Source organism: Trifolium pratense, linkage group LG5 (assembly GCF_020283565.1).
Source record: "Trifolium pratense cultivar HEN17-A07 linkage group LG5, ARS_RC_1.1, whole genome shotgun sequence".
Classification (NCBI taxonomy): domain Eukaryota; kingdom Viridiplantae; phylum Streptophyta; class Magnoliopsida; order Fabales; family Fabaceae; genus Trifolium; species Trifolium pratense.
Window position 1 is genome coordinate 44,627,469 of NC_060063.1, and position 17,135 is coordinate 44,644,603.

The following is a 17,135-nucleotide window of genomic DNA, read 5'->3' on the forward strand; positions in this document are numbered from 1 at the left end:
TACCTGATCCATTGATTAGTATCAATATTTTAATTTATCTGAAAATTATGCTTTAATTAATCTATGGAAATGGATGAAACGGAATATATTGTAATTCAAACAAATCCTTCAAAAAATAACCTCACGTATTAGGCATATGTTTATTAGAAAAATAAAATAATAGTAATATGTATTTAAAAAATAATATTGAATATATCAAAAGTTTTTAAAATTATATTTTTATAAAGTTAAAAAAATATTTTTAATTAGACCAAAAAAATAAATATTTAATTATTTAATTTAACTGCAACAAAAAGAAATTATTTGATTTAACCGGCGGATGTTATGGTGTATGGATGGATAGGCGAAAAGCATGCATGTGTAGATTTAACTGGAGTTTCGCCACTTGTTGGATTGAGTGCTGAGACTTTTACCGTAGGACAGACAATCCTCAAAGGTGATTCAAGTAAAGTGGCCAAACATGAGAAATCATGTTCTGACAATCAACATACTTTCATATCATTTGCATTTGATACTTTTGACTTCCTCACACCAGAGGCTGCAAAGAGTTCAAAATGTTATGAATAGTAATGTGTTCTGTAGAGCTATTAAACAAGGATTATCAGGATAGCTTGTTGCCTGTTTGCTTTTCATTTATATGTAATTACCCTATATTTATTTATAGTATAAAAACTACAAAGTAACAAACGGCCAACATTTTCTCCAACATAGGTAGGGATCGTATTTCATTTTTCAAAAGAAATAAATAATTAAATTACTAACATTTTAAGAGTATAAAAGTCTAATTATATTCTCTCCACAAAAAAAAAAGTCTAATAAAATTCACAAAAAGGACAAAAGGAAAGGAAAGAAACAATACAAACCTGCACTGCAGGCAAAGGGTCAAAGCACTAAACAAAAAATCAGAAAAAGGAGGAGGAAAAACAAATTTACTGCCATCACAGTAGCATGGGAGCTGGCCAATAAACACATCAAACCAGCAAAGCAACAAAACTAGCACAATCAAACCGTTAAAAACAAATAAAAACCACTCAACAGCACATTGACAGCCGAACACATCTCCCTTATCTCTCGAAACAATCAATCGAATTCCATTGCCATTCGTAGAGCAAATACGGTTGACACGTAAACTTACCCAAGCTCCAATGCAAAGAAGCCACCTTAATTTCATCCACCACCTCATTCCAAGATTTTGAAACATTGTTAAAAAAAATACATTCATTTCTAGCCTAATTATATGTACAAAATACATGACGCCATTGCTAAATATAATGTATGCATTTATATCAAAAACATTAGTAACAAAGTCTTCTATTTCTTTTGATTTATACAGTTCAGGTAAATGTAATTGTGAGTATTATTATATATGTTGTGTTGACTTTGTAAGCTTAAATTTTATGTTTATGGAAAGATTTATTTCTTGGTGTTTGAGTGATGGTTAGCAGTTAAGTTTTATCCTCATTCGTGCAAAATGGTATGATTTCTTCATTTTCTTTTTTGTGCTTCGGAACACTGTTTTACTTCAACTTTTAAATCTTTATTTCATTAGTTGTCAAGATGTGTTCCAATGATGGTTTAAAAGAATGGTTTGTTCTTGTTTGTCAAGATGCGCTTCAAAGATGGTTTTTTTTGGTCAATAAGTAGAAAAACTAATAAAGTATAAAACTACTGTAAAATCAAACGAATACAACCTTTAAGCATTTGACTTTATCTAATAAATCATGATATGCAACACAAAGGGAACCATTAAGAATGAACTAAAGATATGAACAATCGCTTGCCTAAAACTACGGAAAGATATGCAACACAAAGGGAACCATTAAAAATGAACTAAAGATATGAACAGCCGCTTGCCTAAAACTGCGGAAAGATATGCAACACAAAGGGAACCATTGAGAGAAACTATTAATTAACCCCAAAAAACTAAAGCAAACTGAAGGGAACCATTAACTAACCCAACAAACTAAAGATAAATTCTGAGGTAAAAAACTCCACTAGAGCTAACAAAAGAGAGCAACACAACATGGTGAAGTACCACACAAAGGGCAAACATGCCTTGAAAAAACATCTTTCCATTTGGACCACCAAAGCTAGAAAGGAGAGTTGCTGATTAGTTATTACCACTTGAAACCACCCTTCAAAGACTAAATCGATATTCTATAGAGATAAAAGAATTGTTTGTCTATATGCTTGAATGCCCTGCTTTACTAAATAGATTAGATTTGTTCTAGCCATTTAGACACTAAATCAATATCAAATTGTGAATATGAGTTTTTTTGAAGAACTATTGTGAATATGATTATTACATTGTGCAGCTCAAAAGCAAAGGAAATGAAACAACTCAAACTGAATTTGATGCTGGATCGCATCTACTACTCGTAGAGTCAGTTTCTGGAGAAAACAAATATGATTGGATAGACAAGTTTGAAAAGACAGCATTCAGAAGAAAAATCAAATATACAAGGACTAAGTATTGTTCCCAACACCAATAAGCAAAGAAAATGCACCAATGGATCTTAGCAAATCAGAAGATGGATCAGATGTGGACCCTTTTGCTGAACTTGAGAGCATCCTATTGGGAAGTCCAAAGTTCTTGCCAAAAGTAACTTGTACTACAAGTAATGTTGCTTTAAGTGAAGCTTTTCATTGGAAATCTCACTCGAGTCCATTCTCTGTGACGTGGAAATTACAACAACAATTACATGCACCTTTGGAAAACATAAAACAAGCAACCAACATATGAAAAAGTTTCTCCTAAAGTTGTGGCGCTTGTCCACAAAATGACATCCTCTATTGAGAACCTTTTCAAAGACTTTGTCATGACTACAAATGTGGTTGATGATCACATTAATACTTTGCAACAAAAAGAAAAGCTTATGCAGCGAGTAAGAGATGCTGGGTAACAGAGGAATCGATGAAGAAGGAAAATAGTCAGTTCAAGGATGAAGCCAAGCTTTTTGAGGGATAAAAGTACTCACTTTTTATATGGACTAAAATTAGTGTTTGCTCATGGGATCAAATGCATAGGGATTTAATACTCAGAAATAAAATTAAGAATTATAGTTATTGATTATTACCTTTAATCAAATGCATAGGGATCATCTGCATATGGATTTAGAGACCCTTCTGAAAACAAATCACCGATATTTGAAGGACGAGGATGATCTTCAACCCTCATACTCTGCATCAATGAATTATAAAAATATATATGACACTACAGCACACCAGGAACAGCATAACATGCAAAAGAACTTATTTGTCACCTTAGACAAAGTATGAACAGATATTATTATGTTATCTGATTTGGTTTATCCCAAAGTCTTACAGGATAATGAGGAAAATAACTTTCATACAAACCTTTTATTTTCTTTTTGCTTTTAATCATACTAGCATTACACGAAGTAACTCAGCATATGTTGTGGTAAAATAATTGGACTTAACAATATTTGAAAGCATCAGAGTCTTATAGAACATGTTACGACTACGAGTCTTACATTTCCAAAGAAAAATAGTTTACAAATTAGATAATTAACAAGGAAGATACTGAAATTTAAAAACAATAAATGGATTAAAATAAACAAAAATTTTAAACTAATAAAATCCTATTTTCTCTTAACCATCATCATTTCTAGTAGCACCAGCATAGTGTGGTAATGAAAATATTGCTGTTTAAGATCATAAAATAAATTATCATCTAATAATGCATCTTGATATGCTAAAGTAATCTATATGTGACATGATAATAAAAAGGAGATATTCAAGTTACCTTAACAACAGTTCTAGGGGTATTTGTTTTTGGTGTTTTTATCTTTTGTTTTCTTGGATCCTGTAAAAGAGAAAAAAATTCAATATTTTCAGGTATATAAGAAGTCTGCACTTGGAAGCCAAACCGAAATGTAGTTCATGTGTACATCTATAGGGTTAATTGCATTTAGAGAGAAACAGATACATGCCTCGAACAAGACAGTGCTTCTTGTTTTCCTTTTCTTTGTAATTGTTCTTCCATTAGCAGTCTCAACTTCATATTCATGGCGAGTTACCTGCTCATTGAGTATAGGAACAAAGGCAATTGTTAAATATGATTTTATACAACCAATTAAAAGGCCTAAAAGATTTATCATTTTATAATTGTCATGTAATTACTGCAATACAAGGGTATGAGTTCATAGAAGAGTAATACACCTTTCTATGATGCTTAGGAATGCCCCCTGCATTTCCTGCTTTTACGTTCTCCACTTTCTTCAACAACTTCGGCACCGGTGCTTCTGTTTCTTCAAAGTAAGGAGATTCCTATGGCAAGGAGATAAAAATGAAACGAATGAGATGACCGGAAGAGAACATAATATTAACACATTATAATGGAAGGAGAAAATAATATTCTTCCAGTCAACATTCTTACTATTTCATGCTGACTCCTTTTGCCACCAAAAGAACTCCTTCTCTTAATCGATGAAATGGAGTAATCCTGTCACATGAACAAAAACAACATGTTCATTTTGTAAATTCATTCAGATTTCATCATCGGAAAGATTGATTAAATTTGCACAAATTACTCGGACTAATGCATACCCCTATCTCCCATATTGTAACAATATTTATATATTTCATCACATTTCTGATTAATAAAGACTGATTAGATATTTTAATAACTCGCACTTAATTGTTAGCTTTTAATGATCACAAAAAAATATTATGGCTATATACATGCAAGAAACTACTAAGGCTCTTTCTCTTATCTTTTAATAACTCATAACTCATCTTTGAAGGTGAAATTTTAAGGAAGATATATCAAATCAGAAAGAAAAATTGTGCTACAAGTTTATATGCAGGCAACCACAAAAGCTCTTTTCGCTATGCCCTTTCAACTAACTTATAAGTTTGTTAGACAGAATAGATGTGTTTGGTAAATAAAGCTTATATTTCAAGATTATCATGTTTTTCAAATGTTATTAGAAATAGTACTATTTGAACTTTACTATAGATTATTATTATTTTGGTTAGATTTTGTACACAATATTTTACGCGAATTCCTCTTTATAAAACAAAAAACAGAATATAGTAATTTTTTTATAATAAAATTAGTCTTTAAACATTAAACTAAAAGTATTCCTTCTATTCCCGAGAGCCTATTGAGTCAGACAGATTATCACCGCAGACAGTGGGCACCTAGTGTAAAATGACTATTTTTTATCCTATAAAATTACTGAAATAATATATTCCCTTAAGTTAAACACAGTTAAAATAGTGCCACGATATGAAAACCAATTAATTCAAACTGTAATTGCATGATATCTTTGGGTTACAGATTATCACTGATTTATTTGAATTGTCAAGTTAGCTACAGTCATATTTTTGGGTTACAGCAGATGCATATCTTATAAGCTATACAAATGATCTGACAAACATATATCTGTATCCCAACAGGCAAATCAACTCATGGGGACAGACAGAGAGACTGGTCACACAAACCAACCTGTTTTGAATTAACTTCTTGGTCCTCGTTTGGCTTGTCACTCATCACTTTCCATTGTAACTGCAGCAAAGCCCTTTGCCTCTCTTCCTGCAAATATTGCAAAAAAATCACACTATGTATTGAAATTAAATCATCATATCAGGTATTCCATACTTTAGATTTCTGGAGATGCAACTCCTCTTCCAGCTTCCGACACTCATCTTCAAGTTCACATCTCAATGCTTTAATCTGAGCTTCATGGTCATTCCTCATAAACATTATTTTCTACATGTAATCAGGGTATCAGGCTATCAGCAGATGAAGTAAAATTGTATACAAATCATAGGCCAGATGTTAATTTGTGTGTGTGTTTATTCCACCTCTCTCAGTTCATTTTCGGCTTGCAGTTGGGTACGTTTTAACTGTTCACTGTGTTCAGCTTGCAGGCATAGTTGCCTCTTATCATGTTCCTGCTGCATATGAGTAACCTGTAGATGTGACAGGAAAAAAGCTTACCTACTTGATTGAATAGTGAAAGTACTAATAACAAAATAATTGAATTGTTTATAGAAATAGGGGTTATTTGAACCAATCATTTGCATAATGACCACTTATAATCCCAATGAAACAGAAGATGAAACACCAAAATATTGTAAGAAGTCTATAATAATAATTCTATATTTTTTTAATACATACCAGCTTAGTGTGTTCCTCCTGAACATGCATCAACCGCTGCCTTGTTTCTTCTTGACACTCTGCAAGTTTTTGGTCACACCTTCCCTCAATTTCTGCAATAGCCTTGTCAGCCTGATGGTTCAAATTGGTCAGAAATGTGTCGGTGGAGAGTAAGTGTTGTAAAGACTAATATGTCATATCAAACCTTGTCTCTTTCCATGTTGACAATTTCCTTCTTCTCTAATTCATACTTCCTTTTGATCTCATTAATAGCCTGTTGAAATACATGTAATGAGAAAATATTGCGCAGTTCATCAAGCACCTATGATAGGTACCCAGTTATATGCAACACCTGATCATTTCTCTGAGATATTTCTTTTAAATGCTTTGACATTTCCAACTGCTTATTCTCTACCATTTGATTGTACTGATTTCTAGCTTCTGCAAGTTTACTTTCAGCAGCGGTTAATAACGACCGGTTCTGCAAAGGCATGCAAAAATCTTAAATACCATACAACAAACACCAGTCAGGAAATTGCAACATGCACTATATTTTGCTCCAAAACCTCTGTGATCTGATCTTCCAGCTTCTTTTCCTGTTCTTTATGCTGCAAAATGCATTGTTCTTTTTCCTCTAAGATATTACGAAGCTGTAGGACTTCTTGGTCAAAGGAGTCGACATGTTGCTCTAATTGCATCCTCTCTTTTTGCAGAGTATCAATTTCGTCTGATTTCTTCAATATGTCTTCCTGCATTCTTTCCATATTTTCTTTGCTTTCAGTCTCTAAAACTGAAATTTTGAGTAGCAGATCTTGCTGCAAAGCATTAGATATCCTGGTAAAGAACACAATGTATGTTGATACACGGTTAAATAAAGCAGATTAAAAGTAATACCATTTGGTTATCCGATAATCTAACAATTTCTAACAGAATCTCAACTTTCTCCTCTAATTTAGAAATTGTGATTTCTGCTTCTGCCTTCTTTGAGATTAAAGCTTCAGCTTCTGACTCCAAACTCTGAATTCTCTCAGCAGCTAATCGACAATCCTCTGTATATTGTGCTAGAGTAGACTCTTGGACTTTGCGAAGATCATTCAAACTATTGCTTAACTCTTGATTTATCATGTGAATTCCATCTTTTTCCGATGACAAGATCAAGAACTTATTATTAAGCTCGTCATACTGGTTTTGAGCATGCTTTGAGAAAATGTCTCTTTCGTGTTGGACCAACTTGAAGCAAGAAGTATAGAGAGAGTTCATTTCCTCAAACTTTCTCACAAGGTTCAAGCTTTCTTTGTCTAATTTTATTAAATGTGCAGCCATCGCCTCAAGTGATCCTTCGAGGTTTTTGATTTCCTGAAGTGACACATCAAGCTTTTCAATAAGATCAGCATTGCACAATTGAAGATCACTTTTTTCTTTATCCAAATTCTGTTGAGTGGCTATGTAATGTGTAATTTCTTCATTTTTGACTTTTAATTGAAGGTGAAGCTCTCCCAACTCTGAGTTCAAAGTCTCTGTAGCCAATCTACTAGAAGTTAACTTGTCTTCTAAATTCTTTATCATGCTATCTGCAAACAAATTAGCATTCAATAAAACAATACAAATTAGTAGCAAGTCGAAGATTCTGGATATTCACTATGATGAAGGTATAAAACTTATGATTGAAAGCAGGAGAATATAAAATAGAGAACAAATCATTTGAAATTGGTATTGATTTAATGTAATATGATTTGATACAAAAGAAAGTAGTAAACCCACTACTACATGAGAAATAAGTCACTTGGTGTTATCTTAGTCCATGACATTTACTATGTGTCTCTCTAGTACCTATAAGGAGACATCTTGCTGTTATTTTAACATTATGTCATTTTTTTAAACATCTTAATCAACGTCTTACAAGTAAATGTGAAAGAGTAGTTACTTTGTCATGTCTGTTCTTAAGGAATGCAAACACAATATCAAGTTAGGAAAAAACTCTTGCGCGCAATGCCATTATCTACTTATAGTACACGTAAAGCAGAGAATATAAGTCTGTATATAGTCATAGTATCAGTATAAATAGAGTTATTAGGTATACATATGTATATAACAATTCAAAAAGGATCCCTGAACCATACAGAACTTTTGAACCTCAACCTACTTGACCAAATCTGTCTGTTTAAGACAACCATCATCAGACAGACACTGTTTAACTATATCATTCTTTAATTATTCCTATTCTTGATATAAAACATTTAAAACATACCATATAAATTCTTAGGAATGTTCATTTGCAATTTAACTCTCACCCTTCTCTTGTATAACATTTAGAAATCTGCCATTTTCATCGCTGTGAAACTTCTCCCTTTCTTCTGCAGCAAATTTTATCTTCTCTAGCTCATTATCACCTGTAATAAGGAAAACAACATATTTCATATTGGAATTTAGAACCTCACAAACAAATCAAACGAATTACTTTTCAAATAAACCTTTAGACTAAATTTTAAAACTAACAAAAAGAACTCACGAGTCTTTATTATGTCCTGTGCAGAATCAAGCTTCAAAGACAAACCATCCATCTGTTTATTCAAACTCTCAAGAGCTTCTGAACTTGCTGACAGTTTATTTTCCAATGTTTCCTTATCTTTCTCAGCTATGAAAAAACACAAACAAAATATAAAATCGACAAATTACAAAAGATGAAAAAACAAAGGGAGATATTGAACCTTCATACCATCCTGAACAAGACCAGCCAATTGCTGTAGAGTCTCAGTAAGTTGATCACACAAAGTCTTAGTGGATGAAAACTTAGATTCAAGTCCTTTCCAAAGTTTCTCATCTTCCTTCTGCTTCACCTTGAGTTTCGCATTTTCGTTAAAAGCATTCTGCACTTTCTCTTCTAAAGCACGAATATGTTCCAACGACTTCTTCAGCTTATTATTCTTCACAGTAACGGCAAAAAATAAGAATCATTCAATACAACAGCCAAACGAAACCCTAAGAAGCACTTATTTCAAAATTCAAACACCCGACATCTTAAATCACACGCAAAATCACAAAATAGAAGAAAATCTTACCGCAATTTCAAGATCAGTCTTCACAGAAGCTTGTTCCTTCACCAATTTCTCTATACATGAACAAACAAAACGACGCATCACGTATACGACCAAAAACTTCCGATTAAAATCAATAAAAGAACAAAAAACGAAGAAATCAAAGCGAAATCGGAATCAAAACCTGCAGTTAGCTTCAGATTCGCGAAACTTCCAGATGAAACGGAATCGGTGTTTTGGCGCGTAGAGATCGATGATAACGGTTTTGCAGTTCCCGATGTTGTACCGTAGAGCGATTTGAATTTGTCGAGACTCTTGGAGATTGGTAACCCTAGTCTCTGCATTTTGAAGAATTGAAAGGGAAAACGAGAAATGAAACCCTAGAAATATGAATGGAGAATTTGAGCGGTTATCTTCTTCTTCTTCTTCCTCAGACTACTCTGTTGTCGCTATGCAAAAGAACGATTCAGTTGAGAGTGAAGTTGAAAATGGAGTTTAAGGCGCGCAGAATCTATTATATACTAGCTGTTGACACCTCATCATATTGTACACGTCACATAATCCTTTCTTTGCCACCTCATCTATATATATTTTGAGTTGGCAAAACCAATACTGTTTGAAGGACACTAATAAAGCAAATATAAAATTGTGTGCAAAATTCAAAGTAAAGAGATGAGATTGTGAGAGTAAAATTGAGTGCAATTTTTTTAACTACACAATTTATTTATAAGAATTTTTTTTTTGTTACGATGGAGTTAGAGAGGATCGAACATAAAAGACCTTTTGCACGCTATCCAAACCTTACTAGTATCCGGACCCGTGCCAAGCACGGGTAAAATGAGACTAAAAAGGATGAAAAAATGAAAAACTATAACATAAAAAAAGTAGGATCCCGTATTTGTCAAAAATAAAATAAAATAAGATCCCGTATTAATACATAAATATAGTCAATTAAAATAGTTTTAAAATCATACACAATTCAATTAAAATTGTACCTCTGATTTTTTATTTTACGGGAAATTAAACGTACAATTTTAATATATTTCCCGCGTGAATCACAAAAAAAAAAAGTAGGCCCCGTATAAATTACAAAAAAATAAATCATGTCTCTTAATATATACGTAAAAATATAGACTCGTGTGTAAATTTTTTTAAAAAAAACCCCCCAAACAAACAAAAAAAGTTAAAATAATCTCATAATACCCATAGTAAAATAAATATGAAACAAAAATACCCTAAAAAAATTATTTGAATATATCTTATATTAGTTAATTTAATTTCCACATCAATATCCTCCAAATAAAATAAATATAGAACATCGTATAAATTATTGAAAAAAAAAATATGTCTTTGTGTTAATATATGAATAAAAATAACGTATTTATTGTAATATATTTTTTTTGGTATTAAGTAGTATTAACACTCTTGTTCTCATGGAAGAATTCGCTAATAATTCACAATTCGACTGTTAGGTAAGTATAGCCCCAAAGTAATACATGTGCAAAAATATATGCCCGTGTAAATTATAAATACAAAAGTCTCACGTAAATTATAAAATAAAAATAGATTCCCGTCTTAATATATGAATATAAATATATAATCTTCATATAAATCAACAAAAAAAAAGTCATATATAAATAACAAAAAAAAAATGAACACAGACCTGATAAAAAATACAAAAAATAGATCAATGTATGAATATATGAGTAAAAATATAAAATCTCGTATAAATGTCTTAAAATAAAGCCCCCGAGCAAACAGAAAAACTATGATTTGTTTGGTTTTGTATGATTTGATTTTTGTTTTTGTTTCTATGACTATTTGTACATTTTTGTAGTCTCTCTTGATACATCTTGTGCTGGGGAGGCTGTTGTGGTAATATATTTCATTTTAGCTTTTTCAAAAAAAAGAAAAAGTTAAATTAATTTCATAATATCTAAAGTAAAATAACTATGAAAAAAATAGGAAAATGCTAACTTGTTCCCTTAAAATTAATGTAACACATTTAATAATTTAAATAAAAAAATATTTTATTAAAATTCATGCGGTTAATTCAAGTTTAAATTTTCATAAATAAAATGCAGAAAAATTTATTATATAAAAAAAATGCACAAAAATGAAGAGAATATTTTGATATTTGGATTCTTTAACATGTACTCTAAGAATTAACATGACCCAAAAAATTAGTCACTAATTGCGGACATAATTTTTTATTATTTAATCAGACATATTAATAGTCTACACTAATTTAATTGCGTGACATAAATTTTCTAATTTTGAGTTTTTAAGAGACTTAGGGTTGTTGTTGTTTAACTCCAGGAACACGATGTACTGTGATGGGATCCTCTTTTCTACTTTTCTATTATATGACTTTATTGGACAGTGCGAGTGTTCCGATTTTAGCATATCTTATGCCTTGATTAATAAAACCACCTTATGTAATAAAAAATTATCATAAATAATGCATTCGACACAAACATTGAAATTAAAAAAAAAGTTATATATGTCTACATCATAAATCAAATTACATTACATTGCAACAACTGAACATAAATCTCCAAAACGTAAAAGTAGCAAATTGAAAAGATAAACAAAACTAAAAAATGTAAAGAATTATTCTTCAATGTCTTAAACTCGTGCCTTAGATGAGTCCGTCATCATTCTACCAAACAGATCTACATATAAAAATAGATTTAAAAATTAAAATTATTACCTTAATGATCAAAGTCATTATATTTGGAAAGAAAAAAAAATTGCACATAGTTTGTGACAAAAGAAAGATATAATGAAATATGACAAACTTTTAGTGTGTGAAAGAAGAAATAATTTTACTCAAACAATGTATTAATCTGCGTACATAAACGAATAGGTCAAAACATCATTTCATGTTAGATGGAAGGAATATTATTTGATACATCACATATGAGATTACGATTGATTTTAAATTACGTCGGACAATTTTTTAATAACGATATCTCCATCATATCTGCAGATTATGGAAAAATAATTATTTCTAATATTCTTTTTAAAATAAAGTTGCAAATAATATTTGATGAAATTACTTACCAATAAAAAATCAAGAACACATCTTAGTCCTTCTGCAAAAGAAAAAATACAAAGAAAATGGTGAAAATATAACATACATGTGCAATATATAAAAATATTACATTGAAATTATATTGAAAAAGAAAAGTTTCCAACTTTAAAGATTAAGATGTATGATCTTACACATTTCAACCACAACAATCAGAAACATAATAGCTACACAAAAAGGATATTCACAGACCAAATTAAAATTCTTACCATATGACCAAAGATATCAAAGTGCATGTCTCACACATAAACCAAAAGTGCTATACAAAATAAAAATAAAAATCAATCAATCATAAGTGAGATAAGTGAGATCTTTGCAATTTTCATATGCATCCCAACTACCATATATATATATATAGAAAATAGGTGAGTAGTATGAATTTATGATAGAGAAATCGTTTACCACCTCAAGCTTTTACTAATCCCTTAATTTTTGAAATTGCCTTAATTTATGAGGTTCATTCTATATTTAACATTTCTGAAAATATATTGCATTACCATATTTTCCAACTATTTTAAATATACTACGGTCAATAAATATATACTACTACGGTCAATTTTTTTTAATGTATTCAGAAAAAGAAATTAGTGTTGCTATAATTATTTATAAAAAATATTTCATTTAAAAAAAATATTTCGATTTAATGTACCTATAGTTTTTTAAAAAATAAAATTATTAAAAAGCTTTTATTTACAATATAAAAATTAAAAACTTTTTCCTTACAATATAAAAAAATCATTTAGATAAATACTTCTTTTAATTAGTTTTTTATTTTATGTCAAAGATTAATACAAAATTATTTAGAGGATTTTATTTTATTCTTTGAATTCGAATTTACTATAATTATAGAGATTGATATTTCCATTTTTATTAAACAAAACGTGTGGCTAATTTACGCCCAAATAAATATATTTCAATTTCAATTTCATTTTTTTTATTTGCTGGAAAAAATGAGCTAGTAAACATTTATTAGAATTAGAATTCTTTGAATTGTTGCCTTGTATGATTTTAATTCATTTTATTTTATTGATGAGTGAATCAATTAATTAATATCGATCAATTAATTGATATTATGAATATAGAAATGAAAAATGTATTTGCATTAAAAATATGCTAAAAACGTATTTGCTTTAATTGGTTTAATAATCGTATTAATAGAAATTAATAGAAAATATGCTAAAAATATATTTGTAGTACAAATAAGCTAGTGAAACATAATGATATATATGGTAGTGCCAAAATAGGCTGTAGTACATTTTTTTTTTTGTTGCATTATAAATAAGTATAATTTTTTTTTTTTTGTGTATGTCAATTTTCATGACTTGTTATTTGGTCTAATTATAAAATTAAAAAATACAGCATGTTTTAAAATAATAAAATAAGGTTCTTTATTTTTTTTTTTTTTAAAAAGTTCCTTATGTTTGAAAGCTTTGAAATTAGTCCAAAAAAGAAATTTGGAATTTTAATTTGAAATACAAATAAATTTGAAAATTGGAAGGAAAAGGCATATGAGGCGTGGCCCAAATACTCTATGTTTCTAGAATTAATTACTTATTATTAGACATGAGTACAAAAAGAGAATGCATCAATTATATTTTAAAATTATAGAAGGCCATTTGTGTAGAGATAATTTGAAATTATTGGCAATTATTATAGACAAATGAATTAATTGTCAAATACATCAGAGAATAGAATGCATGAGAAGCAAATATTTTATAGGAGAGAGAAAAATGAATAGGTCTGACTTTATTCATATTATAGATTATAGATATAGATGGATTATCTTATGCATTTTTAAAATCAAACCATATAAAGAAATTCTTAAGTAAGTCCCCATCTAAGTATTAAAATAAAACCATATTCTATATTTTGAAATTTTTTGATAAATTATCGAATAAAATTTAAAGAACTTTGAAATAACATTTATTAGTATGCTACAACAAAGATTATCTTTTATTTCCTAATTTTTGTTTTCATTGTTTGTACATTTTTCCTGTACATTGTTTTATATCTTTTTGATAAACCAAAGGTATCCTCCATGTCCAACTGCAGAGACTAATTTTCTCGAGATAAATGAGATCCATTTAAGAGATCGACCTCTCCCAACATTATTTTATATTTGATTATTGACAAATAACTAAATATAATTTAAATATGTAATTTTATATATATATATATATATGTAACTATTAAGAACCGTGTTAAAAAAAAACTATTAAGATATATAAATGGTACACGAAAAAAGAATCTGACTAAATAAAGGAATAAATTACTTGTACCAGAAAAAAAAATTATTCATGTCAAAAAGAATAACTGAATAAGGAAGAAATTTCTACCAAAAAAATAAAATAAGGAAGAAACAACAAAATTGTGGCCCACGTGATAATATAATTTTGATTACTTTTATCAAATATCAATTTTACATATCAATTTTTTTTACAGTTATTTTACATATAAATAATAACACATATAGCTTAAATTCTATCACGAACACAATCCTTCCACCACAATTCTTCTAACAATAACTGAGGTTAAGTCTTTAGTTGTTGACAATGTTATGGGAGTTTCTCTTTACTGTTTGATCTTCGTATCATCTTCTTTTGGATGTTTTGGCCCCTTTAAATTTCAAAAAAAAAAAAGAAGAGCAAAACAAAATCAGTTGAACCCTTTGACTCAAATGTTCACACATCAAAAGGTAAATAGATTAAAAATAAAATAGAGGAAAAACTTACGAATAATTATTGCGTTTAAGAATTATAATTTATTGGTTACAAAGCTAACATGATATTTTACATGTTTCTCCCATAATAAAATGCTAGCTTCCTTTCACCCATACTTGAATATGATCACCCTTAAAAATCAAATATCAAATATAAAATTAAAATAGATTATTGAACAGGACTTGTACGCTTGATTTAAAAAAACGCAAAAATATCAAATACATAAAAAAAGAAGAAAAAGGAGTTTGGTTGAAAAAAACTTACATTCTTGTACATCATTTCCATTTCAATGGAAAATGATAATTTTCAAGAATCAAGATCTTTGACGTACCACAAATGGACGACACGAACCATCAGGTTCCAGCTCTCTTTCAAAGCATTGATCGAAGCAACAGAATCATATGATGAAGCCATGATATATTGTAAATAAGGTTGATGATGCAAAAATATTGTTTTGATCTTGATGAATATAAACTTGTTGTAGACAGTCTATTTATAGGTGTAAAGCTCTCAAATAATATGTTTAATGGTTTATGCGTGTCTTATATTTTTAAGTCGTAATCTTCAAAATTTAATTTCAACCAAAAATACATGAAACCGACATTATAGTGTAATTATGAAAATCGTATAAATTAGGTGGCATTATTATGAGAATGAATATTGTGATGTCATATACACTCATATACACTACATAACTACATAAATATAAAAATATGATTGTGTAATAAATTAATTCCATATTTATTAAGAGCACAGTGATTGTTTTGTTTATTTTGTTTTTTATGTGTATTATATAAAAAATATAAATTAAAATTAGTAAATTACGTGTTTACAAAAAATTCTGAATTTTGGTTTTAAAAAAATAAATTAAATAATTAGTAAAATTCGTTTTATAATAATAAAATTAAAAAAATAAAATAAACAAAACAACTGGATCGATTATAGAAAATAATAACAGTGGACCAACAATTTTTTAGTTTTTTTCAAGTTCAAAAATTAGTCAATGAAATTTAGTAAAAAAAAATAAAATTAGTCAATGAAAGGGAGAAGAAACAAACACACATAAATATAAGCCTAACAACAATGAGTTTTTCCAATGATTGAAGTGACAAATATATACCACTTCTAAATGATATAAAGTTACTCATTTAGGGATTAAAATCAAATCAAACACGATATTATAGATCTTCTTTGTACGTTAGGAAAAAACTCAAGTTGTGTCATGCAACATTTGCCAATATTAGGGGATGAAAAAGAAATTCTATTAAAGTTCAAAGTCAAATAAAAGAGAATGGAAATAATAGGAACCCATATGATCTCAACAATAGAATCGAAAAGGTAGATGCCATACAATCTTCCATTAGTGTAGATGGATAAAATGTTCTCACATTGCAATCGAGAGAAGATGAACAATGATAATAAAAGAAGACCAATAATAAAAAAGTAGAAGAAACTAATAATAGTGATAGATTTAGAAAATTTGAAACCTGTAAAAAAAACCCTAAAATTTCAAGTCGGCAGAGTGAACCCTAAGAGATTTAGAAGGAAATGAATTTGGGGAATGAGAAATACCAATGTGAGATCGATTGAGTTTGTGAGTTCTGATGATGGTGGAATGAACCCTAGGGTAGGGAGCCAGAGAGGTAGCGCATGGGTTTGAAAGTTTCCATTGTTTATCTAATTTGATGCTTTCTTTTTTCCTTTTCTTTTTTCATGAGAAATTTTGAAAAAGAATAATGTGTGATTAATGGGTAATCAATTGACATGATATCAGAAAGAGAAAAAATTAAGCGAGTGATTAAATGCCAAATAAATGCTGAGGAATGAGGTTGAATGAGGAGAGGAGAGAGAAAGGGAAATATGTCTGGCTTATTACATATTATAGATACTACTAAATTAAATCTAGTGGCTTTTATTTTATAAGAATCTAAATTTTCAAAGTAAGAAAAAAATGGTAAAAAATAATAAAAAGGGATGGTTGTGTACAATGGGTAACATATTAGGAATATTTTAAGGAAAATGTTAACATTTGTTTTAAGGACACATGTGAATGATATAAATATGAAAATATTGTCTTAAAAATTGTGTATTTAATTTTTAAACATTAATTATCTTATATCATTAAATGCTATATTTCTATATTTAGTTACCTTATCATG

The 17,135-nt window shown here is 29.3% G+C and overlaps 1 long non-coding RNA gene and 1 pseudogene across 1 annotated transcript; both read right to left on the reverse strand.

Moving 5' to 3' along the window:
* Nucleotides 1–2,203: 2,203 nt before the first annotated feature.
* LOC123885374 lies at nucleotides 2,204–9,632 on the reverse strand (annotated as a pseudogene).
* A 5,051-nt stretch (nucleotides 9,633–14,683) lies between these two features.
* LOC123885378 lies at nucleotides 14,684–15,382 on the reverse strand. The gene is made up of 3 exons (XR_006801146.1): nucleotides 15,241–15,382; nucleotides 15,038–15,107; nucleotides 14,684–14,872 (listed from the first exon to the last, which is right to left on the reverse strand). It is a non-coding gene; the product is annotated as an uncharacterized LOC123885378 (long non-coding RNA).
* Nucleotides 15,383–17,135: the final 1,753 nt, after the last annotated feature.